The sequence below is a fragment of the Emydura macquarii genome, unplaced genomic scaffold (genome assembly GCF_026122565.2).
Source record: "Emydura macquarii macquarii isolate MOO-44397 ecotype Brisbane River unplaced genomic scaffold, CSIRO-AGI_Emac_v2 contig_2897, whole genome shotgun sequence".
NCBI lineage: Eukaryota > Metazoa > Chordata > Testudines > Chelidae > Emydura > Emydura macquarii.
The window spans coordinates 34478741-34503373 of NW_027133034.1; positions in this window are offsets into that span (position 1 = coordinate 34478741).

Here is a 24633-nt window from a genome sequence, read left to right on the forward strand (position 1 = left end):
CCTGAGCTTTTCCATACATTCTGGATTTCCTGCTTTTCTGGTTTGTCAGCCTCATAACTCCCTCCTCTCAGTGAGTAACTGTCGGCAACCTGCCTCTATAGCCCCAAATACACCTCCCTTCTCCCAGGGAGTGACTGCAATCTGCTCTCAGCTCCTGGGCTTTATACAGAGCCCCTCCTTTTCCCATACATTTTCATCTACTTAATCATTGCTTCCCTCCCTCCACCCGTTGTTTAACTGTAAAAACTCTCTGTTTAATCATCTAAGTGGTTATTTTAAACATACATGTAGTGTATGATTTTAATGAGATACTCTGAAATGAAGCAGTTAAATACTGTTAAATTCATATTGAGTGGCAGAATAAAATGGATCTCTATTATTATTTAAAAGATAAATGAGGGTGCCACCATTTTGTTCTCATGAATATTCTTCTCTCACATACTGGACAAACATATAACAATTAAAAGGGGACATTTAAAAATCTGACACTTAGAAACATAAAATTGTTGGAACTTGGAGGCAATTATCTAATAATGCCTATTTGACATTTGCCCAGCTCTGGCATTTAGGCTGATAAATGTGCTGTTGATTTAATTGCTCCATTAGCATCATAGGAAAAAAGTCAATGATTGTCACTTAAAAAAAAAGGTAAAGAAAAATTGATGAATTTTCAAATGGTATCATATAAAAAGATAATTAAAGAGTTTTGTTAGGTAGCTGACCAAATGGCATAATTTTGCCTGCAATTATTTGCACTACAAAATTGCTTCTGTATTTGACTGTTGACAAATCTAAAACTGGAGACCAGTTCTAAACTGCCTCTGCTGGTTCAAAAACTCCAATGTATAAAAGTCAAAAGCAAGTTTCCACTTTTCATATTTAAGTTTTTGATGCCATTCCAGATGACATGCAAAGAAAACGCAGCACAGCAATCGCTGGCCCACAGTCACAACTTTTTACTGAAATGCAATAACTCAAATTGCAGTGCTATCTGGAAGCTAATAGTCTACTGAAGTAAGTAATCTAAAAGTTTGGGAACCCACCATGTTCCCTGACCCTCAAGGAAAGGGCACCTCCAAGCTACATTACCTAAACCATTTCATTGTGGTGAACAGCTTGTTTTCTCAGGCCTCCATCTGATTTATAGATTGTAAATTCTCTAGGGCATAGGCTGCATTTATTTATGTGTGCAGTGCCCTGTACAATGTGTCTTCAATCCTATTTGGGTCCTTTAGACACTAATAATTTGAATATGATAGCCCTTCCCATGACCTATATCCTCCAGTCACCATCTTTAGTGCACCTGTTCTATGATTTGTGTGAAATTTAAAGGAAAGGAAACCAGAAAAACTGACTTCCACCACAGGAGCAGCAGCAAATTACTGACCACTCTCTTCAAAACCTAGAGGGTAATCCAAAGCTATTTGAATGACAGGCAATAACTTTGCTACCTCCTGATTGTCTGCCCTATGGTCTCTCTCTCTCTTTATCATTCCAAATGTACCAGAATTTGTTGAGTGAACAAAACTAGGAGAGCACAAGGTACAGCTCCTCAGCAACCTTTCCTGTATGGCTGAACAGAGTAAGGGACTTTGTGTCACTGTATGTCCTTGATTTGAACTGAGGATCTATTAAAACTGTTTCCAAGATACAGCACTAATCCCTTCACTGCTGAAGCACTGTGCACGTTGGGCCAGATTCTCCAGGGAAGCAGTTCATATGTAACAGAGCTAATCAGTGTTAGCATAATGCAGATACACAACAGAAATTACAGCCAGAAGATGTCAATGTGGGATTCTGAGCGAACATGAAGTGAGAGTTGTCCGAAGTTATGCAGCAGAACAGCATAGGCAGCTGTGCAATGGGAAGAGATCTATACTGAAGGAGATGCATTAGCAAGGCTGGGAGAAACTAGAGATGTTGCAATCCTGTGGTATTACCAGCGTGTAAAACATTGGTAGCCTAGAGACGTAACTTGAAGTTGCCTCTCACCCATTCTAAGTAGAAATCACAATAGCAGAAATGTTTCCTGTAATGGTGGGCAGTCAATCGTGGATTGCCCCAGTGCAGAATCATGCTTGCAGCTCTGCCTCAGTTTCCTCAGAATGCTTTCAATAAATCCAGTGAGGCTTATATACATTGAACTGTGCCCCTTCAGGGGTTTAACTTGTTTAATCCAATGGCAGAACATGTTACACAAATAAACCTCCACCCCAGCATATTAGCTGTTGGGGAAAGAGGGCCAAGTTTACCTTAATTTGTCAACTCCACTTAAGTCCATCCACCTCTTCTGTTCAGGTTCCTTATCAGCATGGCCCTCCTGACCAAGGACACTCTTCTGGATTTGGGTCTCTCGTCTTCAGCTAGGGAAGTGTTCCTCATCTGGGTTCAAGGTTCCTCATCTGGGTTCAAGGTGAAGACTTTAAACCATGACAGCCTCTCTCAGGAACAGCATATAATTCTTTTGCCATCTGGAGTTCCTGCAGCTACAAATGCGTACCTGGTGAGGTCCTCCTGTTGGGACCAGGTTTTGCTAAGGCTTGGCATTCACAGCTCCTCTCTTTTTAAGCCTCCTCCTGCTAGGAGCACTCCTGCTGGGGAGCTTCCTCACCAAATCCCCTGAGAAGTCCTCCCCTTAGGAACTTTCACTCTCTGTGTTTTGCTCTTTATAAGGCCCAGGTTCTCCTTACCTAATTAACTGTCACTCAGCTACTTAAGTAATTAACTGTTTCCAAGTGGATCTGGGTTGCCTCATTTTCTTTAGCAGAATCTGTCACAGGAAGGCTGGATGACAAAGTTCCCAAGACAAAATGATCAGTGCTCATGCATACGGACACCCTTTGAAATGTGTTTTCTTCACAGACATACTAGTAAGAGGGATTTCTGAATAGGTATGTTTATGCCACCACATTATATGCTATTAAATATGCAGAATCAGTTCTTATGCCACAAGTCTACATTTGGTACATTCAAAGCATGTTTTCCTATCTCTTACATTCTCTGGAGAACATGATCCAATGTGTTCATTCTCCTCTCTTCATGAGTGGTTATGGCTCTAAAAATTGAATATAAAATCCTATTTTCAAAATCCTTTGACAGCTCTTGGCATCACAGAGGAGTGTAAAGAGGTTTCAGTTACTCAAGCCTGGGTAAGCACTTGCCGGAAAAAAATCAAAGTTGTTTCATGTTCCGTGATGGTGCTGCTGTTCTGAATGTTACCATATGGCTGCAGCAGCATTATTGCTGGCTACTTGAGTTGGAGCAATTGCAATTTTTTAGTGAGACAGGCTCTCTCTCTCTCTTAATCACAGTCCTAACAAGCATGCAAAGTGAACTTGTTTGTCAGAGTGTAAATCTCTCTCGGGCTGTTCACCACAGCTCTATTAGAGATCAGCCTCTTTTTCTTACACTGGGTTAAGATCTGCAGATGGTAGAAGTTTGGAGGAGTTCCCAGAAATGGCTCTGAGGAAGCAGATAGAATAATAACATGTAGATAAGTAGAACAAAACCATGACTCCCATCTCAATTTTTAGTAAATACGGAGCTGATGAGCCAAGCCAGATAACCCGGAGTTTGTATTAAATCCTACCACTCACTCACCCCTTACTTGTAACAAGTTTTCAATCCATGCTCTTAATCTTCACATTTAGCTCTTCCAGAGGCAGACAGAACTTCATTTCTGTTATAGATAGGAGGTGAGTAATGGAGGGACCCAGAAATATTTTTGCAGTCTAGCAAGAAACCTAAAAGTGGTGTACCATACTTCTAATTACAATTTTTACTCCATTCTTTCTACCTGTCTTTCAGCAATGGAACAACACTGGTCAACTTTGGAAATGTCAGTGAAAGCAGCTGGGTGTCCAGATGTTCAAATATGCACACCTAATATATGTCTGCAAAATAGACATAGATATAGATGTAGCTGCTGGGTCTGAAAATCTATTTTAATTGAAGTGCCACTCAATAGCAGGCAATAACGTACAAATAATTTAAAAGATGTCAATAACATGACAATTTAAGAACAGATTTCTTGGACAACATGATAAGAGCCATAGGTTGTATAGTCCCATTTAAATTAAGACTTAAGGCTCTATCCTTACTCCATCATAACTTCAGTGAATGCTTTGGGAACACAAAAATGTCATAAAGACAGTTGAACAGGCTCTTTGAGGACTTCCTCAGCACTTGTAGAATCCTTGGATAACACAGAGCTGGGGTAATAGAATACTCTCAGTTCTTTATAGGAACATCAGATTCGTCCTATATAATCAGACTATCAAATCATCAAGTCCACTATCCTTCCTCTGACGGTGGCCAGTCTCTGATACTTCAAAAGGAATGATGACATGCAGACACACAAAAATAAATCAACCCTCATAACACATTAATTTATTTGTTCAGTCCTGCACATAGCAGAAAGTTTTCCTGACTCCTGCAATAAGCAACTTAGATCCCAAAACATGACATTCTGATTGCCCTCGTTTTACCCTACATAATGTTAATGTTATTATTCATCATCAAATTATCGAGCCCTTTGCTTATGTCGGCTATAAATGAGACTAGTAATGGTTTTCCAACTGTGATCCATGTACCACCATAGGTACAAGGAACATTTCTTGATATTCTGCAAATTAAAATATTTTGAGAAAAAGATAATCAGGGATTACTGTGTTGCAAGGAAATAATTGGTCCATGAGAGGATTTTTCATCTTACAGAGGGCTCAAGAGGATGAAAAAACTGAAGAAACAGTGCACTAAGCAATAAATATCTCTTTATTCTGTATTACACCTTTCCAATAACTTCTTTACATCATCCCATTAGTTTCTAACCTAAAACTCAATTTATCTTCAGCAATTCTAGAATCATACGGCTTTTTGACAGCGTTGATAAAGTATAATGATAAAAACTCTTCCCTTCTCCTGCTAAGCCAGAGAACGCAGGTTGAACCTAAAAAAGAACAGCCATCTTGGAGAGAGACATTCCCTAAGGAATACGAACCGACAGCTTAGAGACAGAGAGTCCCTAATGAAAGCAATTTGAACTTTGGACATAAGAGAAGGGACCCTGCCCCAATCTTCATGAAATTCTAAATTACTCTGCAGTTTATATGATTAGAAAACAAGGGCCTAGATCTTCAGCTGGTGTAAATCATCATCAATGCTACTCAGTTATGCCATCTGAAAAATCATGCCTAGGGTCACTATCATATATAATATATATGAAGTAGAGTAAAAAAATCCATTAAGATATTTCTTTGAGTTGTGGTAGAGAGAAAGTATAACTGCTGTATAGGTACTTCTGTTCTTCTGTAGAATTTGATATATTTTTCTCTATACTGAAGGCAGAGTATCCCTTCCCTTTCACGATTAATCTTAGTTTCACTCTCCAATTTGTACTAAACACAACAATTACCCCGCTTTTATTAATCATAACAATTACCCCACATCATTTACATCAATCAAAGCAACTATTTCTATATCACTAGAAATGTACCAAATACAGTGAAACGGTTTGGGATGATGCCAAGGTTGGACGTATAATCGCAAATATGCTTCTTTCCTCTGAAAGTCAGCCAAGCTCAAGTGTGTTGTGGAACGATGCTTGGGCTTTTGCGGGGTATTGAGAATGGGATGGGGCTTAGACAGTCATCCCACTCCAGCTAACTAATTTAAGGAATGGCAATAGATTCAATATCTATAGTAAGTGTCTGCTGGAGGATGTGTCCAGCAGCAATAACCAACCAACAGTGGGAAGGGGATTTGCAGGTAAGTAGTGCAGAGGGAAGTCCAAGAAAGAAAGAGTGTGGAAAATGTACTTGGATTTCAGAATATGGCCATGTGTCATATTCTCAGATTGGAATGTCCATTACAAATATGTGCATCAAGTCTTAAGCATAAAACTATAACAAACCATTCACTAACCCTTGATCCGTTAAAGTATTGTGGGATTTGGACTTGCAGAAGCCTCTTGTGAGAGAATGATGCTACCATAATTGCTGGATATAATGGAGAAAAGTTAAAGGTGTTGTGATGACTGTATCAGAGTTTTACTGCTGTTTTCACCTATTTCTTATCCTTTACATGAAGATTTTATAGATTTGTGCATTCTATGACCTCCTGAGTTTATAGCTTCTTCTCTTTGATTTTTTTCTCACTTGGCCTTTACCAGGTATTATCCCTGGCTATTTTCAGAACTAGTCAAGTGAAGATTGAAAAGATTTGGACTTGTTAGGAATGCAAAACATGTTGGCTTGCACGCTAACCAACTATTGTGAAAGTCTTCATTCTTTTATAACATGCATTCCACTTATCCCATGCAGGATTTGCTCATTAGACAAAAGTGTTTCAGTCAATACTAAATATATTGCTGTCAGCCTATTTTCTTGTTTAAGATGGTCAGACTCTCTTAGTTTTAATGTGCAATTTGTACATTTGTTGGCATTCACAATGCTCTAAAGACAGAAGAAAAATCTCTTTGTGAAAGAAAAAGGAACACAGCCATAGAATTTATCTTTTCCCTATAAACTAATTATCCAACAAAGATAGCATACAAAACATCCTGGCCCCACCTGTATAAAACTGGGAATTAACTTAAAGAATCTGCCTGATATCTATTTAACCTAAACATGTTTCTCATGTATTTGTACAGTGAAGATGGGGAAAAGCTCATTTATAAAGCCATTTCTAAGACAGGATAGAGACTAAAGACTAAAATATGGCTTTTAAAGCATAATTGTAATATAGGTTGCTACCACTCATACTTTCTGGCCAAACCATGTTGGGGGAGATATTGTGTCACCAGAGCCACGTGCAGAGAGCATATTCAGTATGTGCATATTCCCATTCTCCAGCAAAAGTGGAGCCTTTATGGAACCATTCCCTGCAGAGATTTTTCCATCAGTCCAGCAATCCACACAGAAGGAAGAGGGATGGGGATTGAGCAAACCAGGGGATAAGAAACTTGGTCTCAGCTGCAAAAGTACACTTCCCCAGGCTGTCCCCCAGAGTTTATGAAGAAAAGAAAATACAGCCTGGGTCTTGGTAACTTTGCAACAAAGCTTCCTTCATAATGGGACTCCCACTTTAAGGCTTGGAGAGAGCATCCTTGGAGCAGCCAGAACCAAGAGCAAAGCTTAAAGGACCTACACTATCAAAGATGAACCACCAAGCCCTAGAGCTTTGGAAACACAGAGCCTTCACATAGATGATCTTGTCTCCTGCTAGCTCCAGGAGATCCTCAGAGTTTGGGGATAGATCCCATGATTCCTCTCCAGTAATCCTCCCAAGGTTTTTGTCTGCAGGGAAGAGTAATCTGGCCCACAGTGAGGAACTTGTTTAATTTGAATCATATTTAAACTAAGATTTAAAGTAGCTCATTGAGTTGAGTCCACTGTTGGCAGAGATTCTGAAACAAATGCTTTTAAGCAAAAACTATATAAACCCCAACATTTTTAGCATCTTCTCGTATGACGGGCACCATTAGACACTCAACACTCCTTTCCCCCCAAAATGAGGCCTTACTTACAAAAGGAGTTTTTGCAGTCCCACAGTTATTCCATGTAGCAAAGATTGAATTTATAATGATGCCCATCATAAAAAATTGCTCGTGTCTAATCTAAGATCTTCAAACAACCAGCCAAGGAATTTATGTTTAAAAGGGTTTTATTTTATTTAATTTATGCAAAGGAAAAACGGGTTTGTACTTTTACTTTATGATGTATGAAAAAAATGAAATTATTTTTATTGTTGTTGGATTTTGGGGGGTTGGGAGGGAGGGATGGAAGGGGATTAATTCCTTGCTTGTGTTTTGCATTAAAATTTCACACTGTTTCTGCCCTGGAAGGCTTTATAGGCAAAGGGAGAACTGGTAGGGATATGACATTGCACATACCTTGGAAGTGACACTTGATTAACAGAGATGGGAAATTAATTTTAGATTATTTTGTCGCTGCACCAATGCTGCCATGACCACGCCTCGCCCCCCCCCTCCATTCGGTGCTAACAGTCAACCCACGACCTGACCTTATTAGGGTATGCCTATGTGATCGGCTGTGCCTTCAGCTCCCACGTCATATATGGGAAACGAAACTTAACTGACCATGGGAAACGAAACTTAACAGCAACCAGGAAACGAAACCTATTGCAAGTATCCCTCGGCCAATCTGGTGCTGGCATGAAGCCCATAAAAGGGGTCTTATCCAAGCCCCTGGCTGAGAGCCTTCCCAAACTACCAGCCTGATCACCTGGTCCAGACTCTCCCGCTCCCATGTCCCCCCCCCGAGCGTGAATCGTTTGTTAGCCGGTCGAGTTTGAATTTTTGCGTTTACTATGCTGTGTGTCTTTCTCGTCTGGATGGTAAGGAGTTAATTATCAGCCCGTGCTCTGCAGCTAGCTGCCTGTTTAACATTCCTTCGTATCAGTCTGTGACTCGCAGTTAACTGTCTGTTGTCTCTTTAAAATTAGTCTGTGTCTTCCAGTTAACTGTCTGTTTAACATTCCATCACATTAGCTTAGGTATTGTAGTTAATTGTTTGTTTAAATGTGTATAAATAGTTAAAATTCTATATTATTTCTGTTGTCTTATAATAAAATCCAGTTAATTACTAACCGACTCATTATTAACACTCGGGGATCATTAACCTGTCAGAACATATTTAAAACACTTTGTTTTTGTTAATGTACATATAACTCAAACGCTTGGGAGAAAAAATGTCTTTCTTAAAGATTCAATACCCTCATCTTTGCAAGGAAAACAAACCTTAAACCCATAATGCATCCTCCAGCATAAACAAAGAATACCAGACTTTGCATTCCTGACATTTCTAAAGTTAAAACACACAGAGAAATGTATTTCTCTGAATCACAACCACTTTCTCCTCCTTTTTATGAAAAAAAAAAAAAAAAGTAAGATAGCACAAATTCTATGTTCTTTCCCTTATAGGTCACCTTGAAATGGTAATAAAGTCAAATATCAAACAGCCATTTTATTTTTGTTTGTTTAATGGAAGAAGTAACCCCTATTTATCTATTGGCAACAATCACCGAATCCCATCACCGTAATATCTGCACACATGTAGCTGCTTCAAAAGTACCTTTAATGTGTCCTGACTGCATAGTGAATTTAAACTGAGGTAAAAGGATATAAAATAACAGTATTGCTAAGCAGTTTTTGTTAGCCTTAAACTCTGTAACAGATTAGTATTCACTTTGTACTCCTGCTTTTTCGGGTCTTGTCAAAGTAACACTATTCCGTTGCTTAAAACGGACATTGCATACAACAAGCAGAAATTGGGAGCTTGGATTGACCCATATGCTGAACTGGGGGGAAATTTCTGGGCTTTGAAGCAAACTGGACATTGTTCAAATTGTTGAGAAACTCATTTTTGTTAAAATACATTGTAGTTTCAACTCTCTTTATAAAATTTCACAAACTTACTATTGCTTTTCAAAATTTAATTGTCATTCATACATTTCCCTGCAACTTTATAAACTGATCATTTTGAGATGAAAAGCTAAATTTTGCATTTGAATTATCAGTCACCAGGAAAGAAGAATTTGACAGACAGATACACAACAGAAGGAAATGATGAAAGATTATAATTATTATTAATCATATTTCCTTTGTTAATGCCAAGGGGCCAACTGAGAACAGGGCCCTGCAATCTGCTAGGAACTGAGGAAACATAGAACAAGAATATGTCTACTTTATGTGCCAGTGGTGTGATTACCTTGTTTGTTTATGCATCCTTGTGCTAGCTCGTGAGTTAGTGAGAGTATAAATAGTGGTGTCACCGTAGTAACATGAGTAACAGCAGTGGAGGCACACTTGAGCCACACTGAGTACATACCTACCAGTCTCGGGTAGGCTTGTACTTCGTATAATTCATCCATACCTCCACGGCTGCTACCAGTGCCACACCAGTGCGGCTCCACTGCTACTAATACTCATACTAACTTAGTGAGAGCTAGCACAAGTATGTGTATGCAAACAGAGGAATCAAACCTCTAGCTCATAGTGTAGACAGCCTAAGTCCTGAAGGACTTACAATCTAATTAGAGAAGATGAGCAGAGGGTCGGGGGAAAAAAAAGGATAAAACAAACAAATGGGAAGAAAAATACAATGGCTGCAAGTGTCACACTAGTGCTATGACTTTGGTTTTGTCTTGTTATTCAGATCCTTTCAGTGGGGTTATGTTAGGAAGTGATTAGCTAGATGGAAAAACTAGGGCAAGGAGAGAATGGGGAATCAATGAGGACAGAGGTAGGAAGGATTTGTAGCAAATGGCCAATCAACACAGAGGAGAGTTTTATTCAGAATTAAAATTGCAGAAAGCAGTCCGATTACTTGATTCCTGCTAGAACCACTGTCAGCTGCTACTGTAATGGTTTCAGCCTCTGGCTGGCTCCTCTCTGTGATTTCTTTCCCAAAAGTCACATGGCAGGAGAAGGAGAACACTTCATAGGAGCTAATGCACTCAGGAAGTGGGTCTTCCATTCACAGTTCTAGGTCAGAGGGTACTGACAGTGAGGGGTGGCCCCATTTTACCTCCTCACCCACAGAGCAACTGTATCTACTTGAGCTGTTTTCTGCAGTTGCTGTGTCAGCTTCATTCTCTGTGTAGCGTATAATGACAATATGAACGGTTTATGTGACTTATAGTCCAGCTCATAATTATAGGATGCAAGTAGTGCTGGTGTTTAGGTTTTGCTTATTAAACGCAAAACTTTCCTGAGCAATTCTTAAAGAGACTCAGGCAGAACTGTTGATCACACCCAGCTCTAACTAAAACAGTGGGGACTGAAGAAGATTGAGGTGGGACCCTTCACAACAATTTCCAGCACCATAAAGAAAACTGTCAATAACATGAATTATTATTAGGTACAATAGATACCAATAAGGGAAGGAAATCTCCATAAAGTGTTCCTCACAGAGACCCAACTCATATTCTGGTAAAGAGTTAGGGATTTGCCCACCCGCCCAAACCCAGAGGAAAAAGTCACAGAACGTGCTTCTAAACCTGGCTCAGAAGTCTCTCTCCCCATATTTTCTGCAGCGTGGCTCCACTGGAACTCTTCCTGCCTGGCTGGTAGAACCATAGAAATCATAGAAATGTAGGACTGAAAGGTGCCTTGAGAGGTCATCTAGTCCAGCCCCAGGCACTTATGGCAGGGCTAAGTATTATCTAGACCATTCCTGACAGGTGTGTGTCTAACCTGCTCTTAAAAATCTCCAATGACAGAGATTCCACAACCTCCCTAGGCAATTTATTCCAGGGCTTAATTACCAGTTTTTCCTAATGTCCAACCTAAACCACCCTTGCTGCAATTTAAGCCCATTGCTTCTTGTCCTTTCCTCAGAGGAGAACAATTTTTCTCCCTACTCCTTGTAATAATCTTTTATGTACTTGAAAACTGTTATCATGTCCCCTCTCAGTCTTCTTTTCTCCAGACTAAACAAACCCAATTTTTTCAATCTTCCCTCATCAGTCATGTTTTCTAGACCTTTAATCATTTTTGCTGCTCTCCTCTACACTTTTTCTAATTTGTCCACATCTTTCCTGAAACAGGGCACCCAGAACTGGACACAATACTCTAGTTGAGGCCTATCATCACAGAGTAGAGCAGAATTACTTCTTGTGTCTTGCTTACAACACTCCTGCTAATACATCCTAGAATGTTTGCTTTTTTTGCAGCAGTGTTACACTGTTGACTCATATTTAGCTTGTGATCCACTATGACACCCAGATCCCTTTCCACAGTACTCCTTCCTCGGCAGTCATTTCCCATTTTGTACGTGTGAAACTGATTGTTTCTTCCTAAGTGGAGTACTTTGCATTTTCCATATAGAGTTTCATCCTATTTAGTTCAGACCATTTCTCCAGATCACTTTGAATTGTAATCCTATCCTCCGAAGCACTTGTAACCTTCCCCAGCTTGGCATCATCCAAAAACTTTATAAGTGTACTCTCTATGCCATTATCTAAATCACTGATAAAGATATTGAACAGAACCGGACCCAGGACTGATCCCTGTGAGACTCCATTCGATATGCCTTTCTACCTTGACTGTGAACCATTGATTACTCTCAGTGAATGGTTTTCCAACCAGTTATGCAGCCACTTTCATAGTATCTCCATCTAGGTTATATTTCCCTAGTTTGTTTATGAGAAGGTCATGCGAGACAGTATCAAAAGCCTTACTTAAGTCAAGATATACCACATCTACCGCCTCCCCCCTATCCATAACACTTGTTACCTTGTCAAAGAAAGCTATCAGTTTGGTTTGACATGATTTGTTCTTGACAAATCCATGCTGACTGTTAGTTATCTTATTATCTTCTAGGTGTTTGACAATTGATTGCTTATTTATTTACTCCATTATTTTTCCAGGTACTGAAATTAAGTTGACTGGTTGTCCTTATATCTTTTTTTATAGATTGACACTATATTTGCACACTACATTTTCCAGTGCTCTGGCTACTCCCCAGGAAAGATAATACAGCTTACATTCATCCCTTTGATCTACATGTAGTGCTGACCACTGGTGCAGAGAGAGGCTTCCCTGGGGTCTGACAGAGATCTGGAATGGTGCTGCAGAAGGATGGGGTAGAGTTGCACTTGGGAGTCCCCTCCATGTACAGATCTAAAGAGCTGGGTCACTGCTTGAGTGACTTTCATTCTTTCTAATTGTACCTTGGCCTTGTTTAGTTTAAGGCCACCATTTATTCAAACACAAAGAGAGCAGCAGGTACAAGAGAGATATTTTAGTATTTTATAAATCATGCAATTTTTCCTGAGAAATTCATTAATGCTACATGAATAAGCCCATCTACATGTATGTCCAGATTGTATAAGAAATTTAAAAGACTAAGGGCCAGATTTTTAAATATATTTAGGTGCCTAAAGATGGAGATAAGCTGGCCCCCACGGTATCCAAATTCCTATTTTGCTGCTGACATAGGATGAGGTTCAGGTTCAATTTAGCTGTACGCAGTGCAAAGACAGAAGAGGGCTCTGCTCTTTCCACTCCCTCCTCCTGCCTGATCAGCCAGGGATCAAGCCAGTCCCCAGCTAAAGTTAGAGCAGCTTATGGGCTGCACTAATTTGCTTGTGGCACATGAATTGCGGAGATATAGGGATGCCCTAACCTTTTCCTTTCAGATATAACTTTTGTGCCAGTTGCCAGGAGATGGAGTGGTAGCAGAGTGCTCTGGTGGTTCTTCACCATCCAAAGAAATTAGATTAAAGGGGCTTTCAAGAGCAGCACAAGAAAGATAAAGTGGGGCCCCAGGACTGGTCTCAGAGTCTCAAATACAATTCTGGGGCACCATTTCAGATTTTGCTGGAGGTGCGGGGGCAACTTTAATCATGATTCCAGGGGCTACTTAGGCACCTAAAAACTCTAGGTTTTTTGCAGGTAATAATTTAGAAATTAGCTGATTATATTAAGAAAAAATATATAACATACACCAATCAATACTTTAAATGTATTTGAAAATTTAGAACAATCAGGAGATAATATAGCAAAATATTCCCAATCCCAAATCTGATTAGGCAGATGATAATAAAAACACTGAATTATACCACTGCAAAGGAAATAATTTAAAAAATGTAATACAGTTGGTAACTGCTTATGTGCTTTACTTTCTGCATTTCTCTAAGTGTAGACAATGGAAAAAAAATAAGCTCTACTACTTTTAATTCATTTCACTTTCAATGTCCTAGTGAGTGCTCCAATATATGGGTTTCAAATGCTGCACAAGAATCTTGGCCTAAGAATTATTTTCAGTCAGATAGATAGTCTTTTTATAAAAGGTTTTGGAATCTTCTTTGTAGTGCAAGGTTTTTAACATTTTTTTAAAAAAATAAAACCATAGGTGCTGGAACTAAGAGTGCTGGGGGTGCAGCAGCCCCTGGCTTAAAGTGTTTTTCATCATATACAGGGCCAGCACAGTAGCTGCATGATCCTTAGATTATTCTTGGTCATGGTATTTTTTGATATCTTTCTAATCCATCATGAAAGAAATTTTCAGATTATGTGCTGTAATTTGATCTTTCACACTAACATAAATGAGCTGATACTAACCTACAGGGGTAAAAATGAACATTTAAAAGTTTGTCAAGAGGAAAAGTAGTATTAGAGAGAAAGTATGTTCATTAATTAACAAAAGAAGGAGGGGATGAAATTCATGATGGCTCAAAAAGTAGCTGAGATACCAAACTTTTGGGAAAAAATATCTTAAAAAATCACTATCTAGAGTATAATAAAATGATGGATGTCAGCAGCATGGCTCTATAATGAACAAATTTTGGCAGTCAAATCTTACAAATTGTTCAGATTGTCTTGGGTTTATGTACAGTGAAGGTTTTGTACAAATAATTATGATAAATACAAAGGATTAAATTGGAAGGAGGTTTCTATTGTGTTGCTGTAAGGATTTGAGAAAGTAAACATCATTTCAATGAAAGTCAGTGAGGTACTCAAGTTTGTGAGACTCTGCCACCCTCAGAAATATTAAACAGTAAGTACAAGAGGAGCTAAGGTTACTTACCAGTTGGAAGAGGAGGACATACAACGCAGCAGACACACAGCTACAAAATGGCTGCTGGAGGGCAGCAGTTGCTTGTATCTGCACATATAAGGACAAGCAGCTCCTCAAAAAGTATTCTGGGAAAAACATCCTAGAGAATTGCAACCCTGGGGAGATTTGGTAAGATCAAGGCATTCACAGCATTTGTGTGTAACAGCCTATGTGGACCTACCTGGTAACCTGACCCAAAGCCCATTGTAGGCAAAGGAAAAATTCTCACAGATAAGTGGGATTAAATGGCAGAATAAATGGCCACAGTGGGGTTCTGCCATTCACTAAAAAATTAGAGAGTTGGAAAACAAGTGTAATTTAAACAATATTTGTGATGTGACCGCGCTTGCTTATTTCTTCACAGCAGGAAAGATTCCAGGTGGTCATTCTTCAGTGCTGCTCTTGCAGCCTGAAACTTCCAAAACTGGGTTGACTATGAGGATTATTATCCCTTGAATATGCCTGGAGCAGCATATTCCCCCCACTTGAGCAGCCCTGTGTCTACTAGTGTCACAAGGTGCTTGCTCCCGCCTTTTTAACATGTCAACATGTGAAGGTGAGGGACACATCATGATGAAATCTGCAGTTTGAGAGCTTCCTTCTTGCCTCCCACCACCACCAGCTGAGCCGGTTTGTTTCAAGATTGAAAAAGTGCTGCAGAGGCTCCCAGTCCTGCTATTGGCTCTGCCACCCCATTCGTATTGGCTGAGCAAAGACTAGGCCAGTGAGGGAAAGGGGAAAGAGAAGCAATCAATGTCATTACTCCTGGCCGGTGCGGGGAGGGAGAAAGAAAAGCAAGCAACATCGATCCCAGCAATTGTTATGAAAATTAGTGGAGACTTCTGCTCACCTTTGGCCTGCCTAAATGGTGCCCCTGATACAGTTCCAAATTATTTGTGTATTTATATTATGTATTGTAAAGATTAATGATGGATGAACCTGGAAGGTTCAGAGGTATAGTTCATTTCAGAAAAGAGACAGGGTCTTATTTTTTCTGAACTACTTAGTACAGAGGCCCACCCCTAGTACAAAAGGCTTGATAGATCATTGTACTTAGATAATATCCCATTCTAATTCCAATACTATTGTGTATATTACTCCTATTGAAATGAATGGGAATTTTGCAATTGATTTTAACAAGAGCAGGACTTGTCCTCATATTATTTTGTTAATAAGTTAGTTTTATTCATTATAAATTGCTTTGTGTTCAAACATTTTATCAGACTGCTGTACTTCCCTTCAGAAAATAAACCTTAACACTAACCAGCCACCATCAGCAAAATCCCATGCAGACAACTCTGAGGAGGAGTGCAGCTTGGAGGAGAGCACAGATTGTGGTTCCACCCCAGGCCAGTAAGATCCATATAAGAAAAGGGTCTTTAAATACATTAGCAGCAAGAAAAAGAAGGAAAGAGTAGGTCCTGGAGAGCTAATAAGGGATGACATCAAGAAAGCTTAGGAGTTTAATGCCTATTTTCCTTCAATCTTCACTAAAAAAATTATTGGTGACCAGACACTCAGCACATTAATATTAACAACAAGGGGGGAAAAATCCAAGAAAATGCAAAAATAGGAAAAGAACAAGTTAACAAATATTTAGATATGTTAGATGTATTCAAGTTGGCATGGCCTGATGAAATTCATCCTAGTGTTCTTAAAGAACTAGCTGAAGCAATCTTGGAGCCATTAGCAATTATCTTTGTGAATTTCTGAAGGATGGGTGAAGTCCCAGAAGACTGGAGAAGGACAAATATAATACCTATCTTTAAAAAGGGGAATAAAGAGGACCCAGAGAATTATACATCAGTCAGCCTAACTTTGATACTTGGAAAAATAGTAAAATAAATGATTAAACAATCAATTGATTAGCACCTGGAGGATAATAGGATTATAAAGAATAGCTAGCATGGATTTGTCAAGAATAAATCATGCCAGACCAACCTAGTTTCCTTCTTTGACAAGTAAATGTGATATATCTTGATTTTTAGTAAAACTTTTGACACAATCCCATATGACATTCTTATAAGCAAACTAGGTAAATGTGGTCTAGATGAAATTACTATATGGGGTGCACAACTGGCTGAATAACTGTACTAAAAGAGTACTTATCAGTGGTTCACTGTCAAACTGGGAAGGGGTATCTAGTGTGGTCCCATAAGGGTCATCCTTGGTCTGGTATTATTCAATATTTTGCTTAATGACTTGGATAAGGGAGTAGAGAGTGTGCTTATAAAATTTGCAGATGACACCAAGCTGGAAGGGGATGCAAGCACTTTGGGGCACAGGATTAGAACTCAAAAGGATCTTGACAAATTGCAGACTTGGTCTAAATTCAACAAGATGAAAGTCAATAGACAAGTGCAAAGTACTTAATTTGAAAAGGAAAAATCATACGCATAACTACAAAATGGGAAATAACTGGCGAGGTGGTAGTACTGCTGAAAATGATCTTGAGGTTATAGTGGATCACAAATTGAATATGAGTCAACAGTGTGATGCAGCTGCAAAAAAAGGCTAATCTCATTCTGGGGTGTATTAACAGAGTGTAGTATGTAAGATATGGAAAGTAATTGTCCTGCTCTACTTTGCATTGTGAGGCCTCACTGTCGTACTGTCAGCATCACGCTTGAGGAAAGATAGGGCCAAACTGGAGAGAGTCCAGAGGACAGCAACAAAAAAGATAAAAGGTTTAGAAAAACTGACGTATGAGGAAAGGTTTAAAAAACTGAACATATTGAGCCTTGAGAAATCAAGACTGAAGGGGAACCTGATTAACAGTCTTCATATAAGGGCTATTATAAAGAGGATAGTGATCAATTGTTCTCCATGTCCACTGAAGCAATTAAGTTAATCTGTAGCAAGGGAGAGTTAAGTTAAATATTAGGAAAAGCTTTCTAACTATAAGAGTAGTTAAGCTCTTGAATAGGCTTCCAAGGGAGGTTAGGGAATCCCATCATTGGAGATTTTAGAAGACAGGTCGGACAAACATCTGTCAGGGATGGTCTAGGTTTACTGGATCCTGCCACAGCACAGGGGGGTGGACTTGATGACTTCCCTTGCAGTCCTAAATTTCTGTGATTCTATATTGCCTATTTCTACTATGGAGGATTTAAGCTTTGGGCAACTAATGAAACTGTCTGAAGCAAAACATGAGTACCAGCTCGCTTCCAGCAAGTTTGGTTATTTACATATTATGATCCTTGATTTATATACGGGAAAAGTCCGTTGCAAGCAACATTTATGGTAAAGGCAACCAGCAGCTATTTATTCACTGCAGACAATAACACCCCCAACCTCCTGTCATTTCTTGCTTCCACTGCCTGCTGGCTCACTACAATTATAAAGGATTAGTGGGTGAACCTTACAAGGCTTTCCATGACATAGGAGTTGACAAAGCCAAAATCTTTAAAATGGGCTTTTTTTCCCTGTAACTCAGGTCTCATAGAATATAGCCACAAAGTGGAACTAACTTGAGCCCATGCTGGAAAAAAGGTTTGTGGAGACCAAAGAGAATAATTGTTTTCTGCTCAGTGGAGATAAAATGTAAGACACCGGCCCAGATACATACAGATAAGACCAAGAGATGCTTGTGTATCCGTCGTGGCCTTTGACTGTCTATCTCACTATTAATTAGTGAGAAAATTTTAGATTACGCAGGTTACGTGACTCGGAGGTACACTGGAGAGGTGAATGAAATGGAGATACTTTTGTAATACAGTGGCCTCTGACCCAATTTATCAAAGCAGGCAAGTCCATCCTGCACAGAGATGTGTTAAAATTTTTTGCTCAACCAGAAGCCCAGTGCGCACGATCATGTCTTGCTCTAATTGGTTGGCCTTGGTGACACTCACCAAAACACAAATTTGTATCAAATATTGCACAACATTAACAGAAAGTGAATTTTGAATTCATATGCAAAAGTGCACCGGAAACCTAATTCTACCAGTTATGCTCAGACATTCAGGACATATTTGTAAACGAAAACAGTAGCAATGAGATTTGGGCCTTATTCTCTAATGTGAGCGGAAATGAATGTGTAACTATGCGCATCAAAAGAGCACAAATTCTGAATTTTAAATATTGAAATCAGGCAATGCACTACTTGTAAACATGCTAATGATGAAAGATTATTCACCGCAATAATCTGGTGAATAATTATGAAAATTTAATAAATTAAGGAAATCATCATTGATGCAGGGAATATTCACAATCAGAAAAAGAGTTGAATTTCATCAGATAAATTAGTCATTATGAGTTAGGCAACCAGCTCTACTAGTAATGTAGCAACAGAATTTATTCATTTTAACTTTGTAGTAAAAAACTGATCAAGTTCTATGAATTGTGATGTTTTATTTCTTACATGCAGATTTCATATTTTATGTTTTTTCATTCTAAACATTTAGTATCTCATCAACAATCATCAGAGCTTTTATTTAAAAACTCACTTCATTATTTGAAAGCCCATAAATGCCGTTTTTTTAAATGTACAATGCGACTAAGAAAACTGAACAACAAAGGTCAGGTAAGTCAATATAGCTCAGTTTGGTTCAAAGGACAGGAGACAATAAAAATCTTATTCTTCTGAAATGCACATTCCTGCTGCTCACCAGGACCAGATGCCAAATCCTGCCCCAAGCACCTTCTGAGGTGTTGTGAATCCCACTGCCCCCTCTCAGAGCAGTACCTGCATGACACAGTTTTGCCCTTAAAAGACACTCTTTCGGTGCTCATCATCCCTTCTCCCTGCTATTGAAATCTCAAGCTGAAGGGCATACATTGATCACCATGGGACTGAAAGTCATTTTTCTCCTATTTTGCACAATTGGCTAGATATTTTGGTGGGATGGGGCTTGCCTTTCTTTGAAGCAATAGTCTGGTTATTGCCTGAGTCAAGATACCTACTGGCCTTGATGTGCCATAGGTCCTCTCCTTTTGAAAATGGCAAATATGCTATTGCTGTTTCTTTCTCCAAAAAAGAAAACAAGCCCATTCCGGTTTGATATAGAAAGAGGAAAAAATCCAATAAAATATATATTGTGTCATGAAGAGCATGAGAAACTTTTTATGCATTTCAAGACATTGGTAACAGCCAGCAACCAACCTCCCCATCCCCCAAGAAAATATGATTATCAGCATACAAAATAAAAGTTAATAAAATCTCCTAAAACATGCTAGAAAATAATATAAAACCTAATAAAATCCTCTATAGTTTGTTTTTATTTAGATATTTTTATTGGGAGTTTAAAGGAATAAAAAATAACAGCCTGTAGGGCTAAGTGCATTCAATAAAAATCTCTGTCATGCTACAGATCCACAATAACTCTGGCTTCATATTCATTTTTCAGGTCAAAGGAGTGGGACGAATGTATTTACATTGACTGTCGGTTGAATGACATTCCTGCCACCAAACAAGAATTTTAAAGGCATGATAGATGTTTTTCAAGGTGAGAAGAACAGGCACAAATAGAGGGTTTTCCAACTCCCAGCAGCTCAGTATTGCACAAATCTGGATTTAAACTTGGTGGGGTGCAGTGAATCTTAAAGCATTCAGGGATTTGATTCAATTTAGATAAGCATTCTAGCATCATATACACAAGTGGAAAATGGGTGTAGCAATTAAGACCCCTTTGATCTCATTTTCCAAGATTCAAAGCACTAGAGACTTGCATGTCTTAGTGTACATAGTTTTGCACATAAAGACAGGCAAGAGAGTGTGTGCAATTGGGGGGGACAGATTTTTGCTCTTAATTAGCATAACGTGCATTTTGAGTAATCAAGAATGCAATTGATAGTTATATGTTTAACAGGCTATTTAGTTGTGCAATTACACATCCTGCATGTGCAAGCATAGCACATTTCAGATGCCCAATTTAAAAAAACCCAAAAAAAGCAGGCCTTACGTTTTTGGATTATCATCTGATGCTTCTCTGAATTTTTTCTTTGTTCTCACAAAATTTCTAACCAGATTTCCAGACACCCAGTAATTTCCAGCAATCCATGATCATGTGTACAAGGTTGTAATAATATCAAAATATTGTAGAAATAACAACTTCTTGTGTTTTGGTATTTCCATCTTTAGTCTCAATCCAAGTTAGAAAGTGTAGAAGGATGTATATTTATATTTTAAATAGCTAGCCAAAATTGTTATGTTTATTTGGTTTCAGTTTTAGATAAAATCTCAGGCTGGATTTAATTTAATTCAAACTGGTTTACCTATTGATATTTTAAATAAGAGAGAAAGAGGTTGAGAAAGCCAGGATCAGAGCCACGACATACCAGAAGTGTCTCAGGGAAATCTGTTCACTTGATTTATCATTTTGAGATGAATGCCCACAAGAACAACTCATGCATGAGATTACAGCACGAGACTACAGCACTGCCAAATGTGAACCCAACCTCTCATCCAATCTCCACCCAAACTCCAGTCTACACTTGACCTAGAATAGAACTCTGCCTCTACGATTCATCTCTAGTCAAACTTTTAAAGACTATATTTCATTGGGAAACTAATTTTACTGTTTTTTCTGTTTAGCGCAACAGGTGTAAAATTAAAAAGGAATCACTGAGTTATTTAAAATCATGGAGCTCTGCTTAAAAGTTTGTTTCCAAACTTCCTTTACTCTCCAGTTACTAATAGATTTTAGAGCATGATCATTTGGTGCTCCATTTTCTGCCTCTGCATTCCTCTTCTGCTCATCCTTTCATGGTGTGTTCAGGACTGCTCTAATTTAGGCCTGCTAGAATGGCACCAAGGAGTTGTACTGATTGCCCCCCAACATATCCACTATTCCAGGAGTGGGTAGCATGCACAATAGGAGTGCCCAGCTGTCTGCTTGGGGCAGCTTTCTAGTGGAACTCTTCTGCCTGAACAGTATAAAGGATTCAGACAGGGAGCAGAGAGTCTGGCCTTTTATTTCAATTTCTGATGAAAGCCACCCTGAAAATAGCATTACGGAAAATCTGAAACACAAGAAGACAGCTTTGATTTGGGACAAGCAATAAGAAAGGACTGAGACTCATACTAATTAGATCTGGCTTACAGAAAGTGATTAATTGTTTGGGTCTGATGTAAATAAAGTTGATGAATGAGTCAATACACAGAAAAGGGCCCTAACAATCAGAAGCAATACCATGACTGGACTATATTCAAATACAAAACAAATTAAGGTCACAAAATAAAATCTCATTGTTGAAGCAAATAATATGGAGAATGAGAAAAGGTGAAACAATAAACAACTAATTTACTGGAATTTGCTGAGTTGCTGGAAAGGTGACTCTGTGAAGCTGGTGTAAAATATTTTCCTAGCTAACCTAAAAGATCTGGGCCCAGCTGGGCAAAGGGAGTACTTTTCCTTCCAAAATGCAATGCAAAGCTTAGAGGGATTGATCTTGGGCTTGGTTTAGTGAGCTTGGCAACACATAGCTGCCACAAAACTGTTCCTAAAGCCAGCTTACATGGCCACGGGAACATGTCTACAGAGAGGGGTTCCAGATGTCCTAGAGCCACTGCAGAGGCACCGACGCTGTCCCTCCTATCTACACCCAGTACAGGGGATGTGACATGGGAAAGGGAGGCATCACTTCACACTGATGAACTTAAGCTTTTGTAGTGGTCCTTTGGGGCCCCAGGTAGGCTTTGCAATTTACTGCAGGCTGCTTTAACTAGACCAAGGAATTGACTCATGACAGAGAGACCCCAGGAACATAGGAGCACAAAGGTGGCTTAAAACGACCTTTCAAACCCCTTTATTCTCCTTCATTGGGAGAATAAACCCCTTTATTCTCCTTCCTGGGCCATAGCTGAGGATCTAATTCATCATTATTACCTCTTACGTAGCAAGCAAATCGTGATAATTGATAAACATAAATAATAATGATACCTTGCTCACATGCAATCCTTTTCATCAATTGATTGCAAAGCATTTCACCATCTTTAATATATACATCCTCACAACACCCTCTGAGGGTATTGATAGGCCTCTTTTACAGATGGGGAACTGAAGCACAGAGAGGCTGACTGACTCGCTCAAGGTCACACAGAAAGTTTGCTGTGGAGCAGAAACTTGAACCCTGGATATCCCAAATCCTAGGCTAGTGCTCTAACTATTGGATAATCCAAAGTTTCATATGCTCCTGTGCAGGTAAAATGTCATTTTTAGTGAACTCCCCTCATAGATCCTTAAAAAGGGGGGTATAGGAAAAGAAATAAACGTGTAATTAAAAGTGTAAGTTTGTGAACTGTATTTTCTATGTTCTAATCCACATAATCAGAATGGTCCTACAAATGCATATAATTATCAAATGGAAGTTCTCTGTAAGAGCCTGTTCATACCATTCCCAGTTTGAGGACAGATAGACTTTTTTTAGAAAAAATACTTTTAATACCCATACAACATACTAATCTAGTTAAAAACTAATTTGACTTTTAAATACACATGACTTCAATGCGAGACATGTACATACAAAATGTCCAATATTTGCCAAAAGTTGCCATAGCTGAAAGCACAGTGATAGCTGAAAGAACAGTTTTTTTTATCCTTAGAGTGGGATATAACTGAGGAATCAGTTCTACAGAGTTTGACCACCATTAAATATATCTAAGGGCATAACAATATCTCTATATATTTAATTAATGGCTCTGTACTGTCCACTAAGTTATATAGCTACATGAACTTAGATATCTACACTAGGGACAGTAGGCAAATGAGTTTATCTGGGTACATGGTCAAATTGGTTATAACTAGCTAATGCAAAAAAAAAAAAAAAAAAAGCCCTATTCAGTAACTATGAATACATTGAGGGATCTGTGCTTGTCTTCTCTCCTAAGCTAACATCTTTCGGAGCTGCCAGCCAAGAAGATGGTGTCACACAGCCCTCTAAATGCCAGGATGAACTATATCTCTTCCTCAGAATGTGATGGGGCTCACTGAACAAGCTGATGTCACAAGGGTGGCCCATGGCAATTGGATATGGTGGAGACTGTGAATCTACTATGCCTTGAAAGGGAAGAGGTATTTTACGTCTACACAAAGCTCAGATATTCTGCCACATCTGAATTCAGAAGAAAGGGCAGCCTCCATGGATTTAGAACCTGGGAGGTTCATTAAAGCAAGCAAAGCCTTTATAAGCCCAAGATTTTATAACTAAAAAGAGATATTACCTCTTGTGATATGTTCATTCTCTGTAACTTGGACTAGCACCAACCAACTGAGAATAGGTGGTACCAGGTTTAGATCCTCATCTTACATAAATGAGTGTAGCGCTATTGATTTCAATGGAGATACTGATTTCCACCAGCTGAGAATCTGGCCTTCCACATTTTAGGAGTAGCCTATGATTTCTAGCTACTCTAACTCAGTTCAGCATTTTATATTGCCCTTATATTATGTCCTTCATAAGATATCATTTATCATCCCACTTAACTGAGACTTGATACCATAACTGCTGTTATGATATCAGGTTGCAGCCCATTTTCTGCATATAATTACATCCAGATACAAGCTAAAGTTAAATTCATTTTTTTCCACCTTTTCATTTAAAAAGCCTGTTTCTTTTCAGGGTATATGTAAATAGTAGTCTTCACATTGTAACATTTTGTGCAGAAACAATCCAAATCTCTTGATAATTGTTACTTTAAGTAATGTATCATTGTAGAAATGTAATAGTTGTAAAGGGTGTAGAATACATTAAAAGGCAATTGAGTTTAATTGCATCCCTGGGACTACTTCGCTATGCCTGCAGCTGTTTTTTGCATGAAAAAACCACAGCTCCATGATACATTCTTCAACAGCTACTGAAACCATAGAGTGATTCCAATGCTAGTTTGCAACCCCTGGATAATTTTTGCTCTAGAAAATGCTATGATCTGCATTATTGAATTACACTAAGATTTCATGCTGCAACAGCCAGGCCGTGATTAACTGTTTTCTTTTTTTCCAGAAAAGATATATCATTGTATTATACTGAGGGAATTTGAGGAACAGATTGCTGAAGGCTTTACAAAAATATCTGTTAGATATTTTTAAAAGCCTCAAAATTGTATTAAACCATT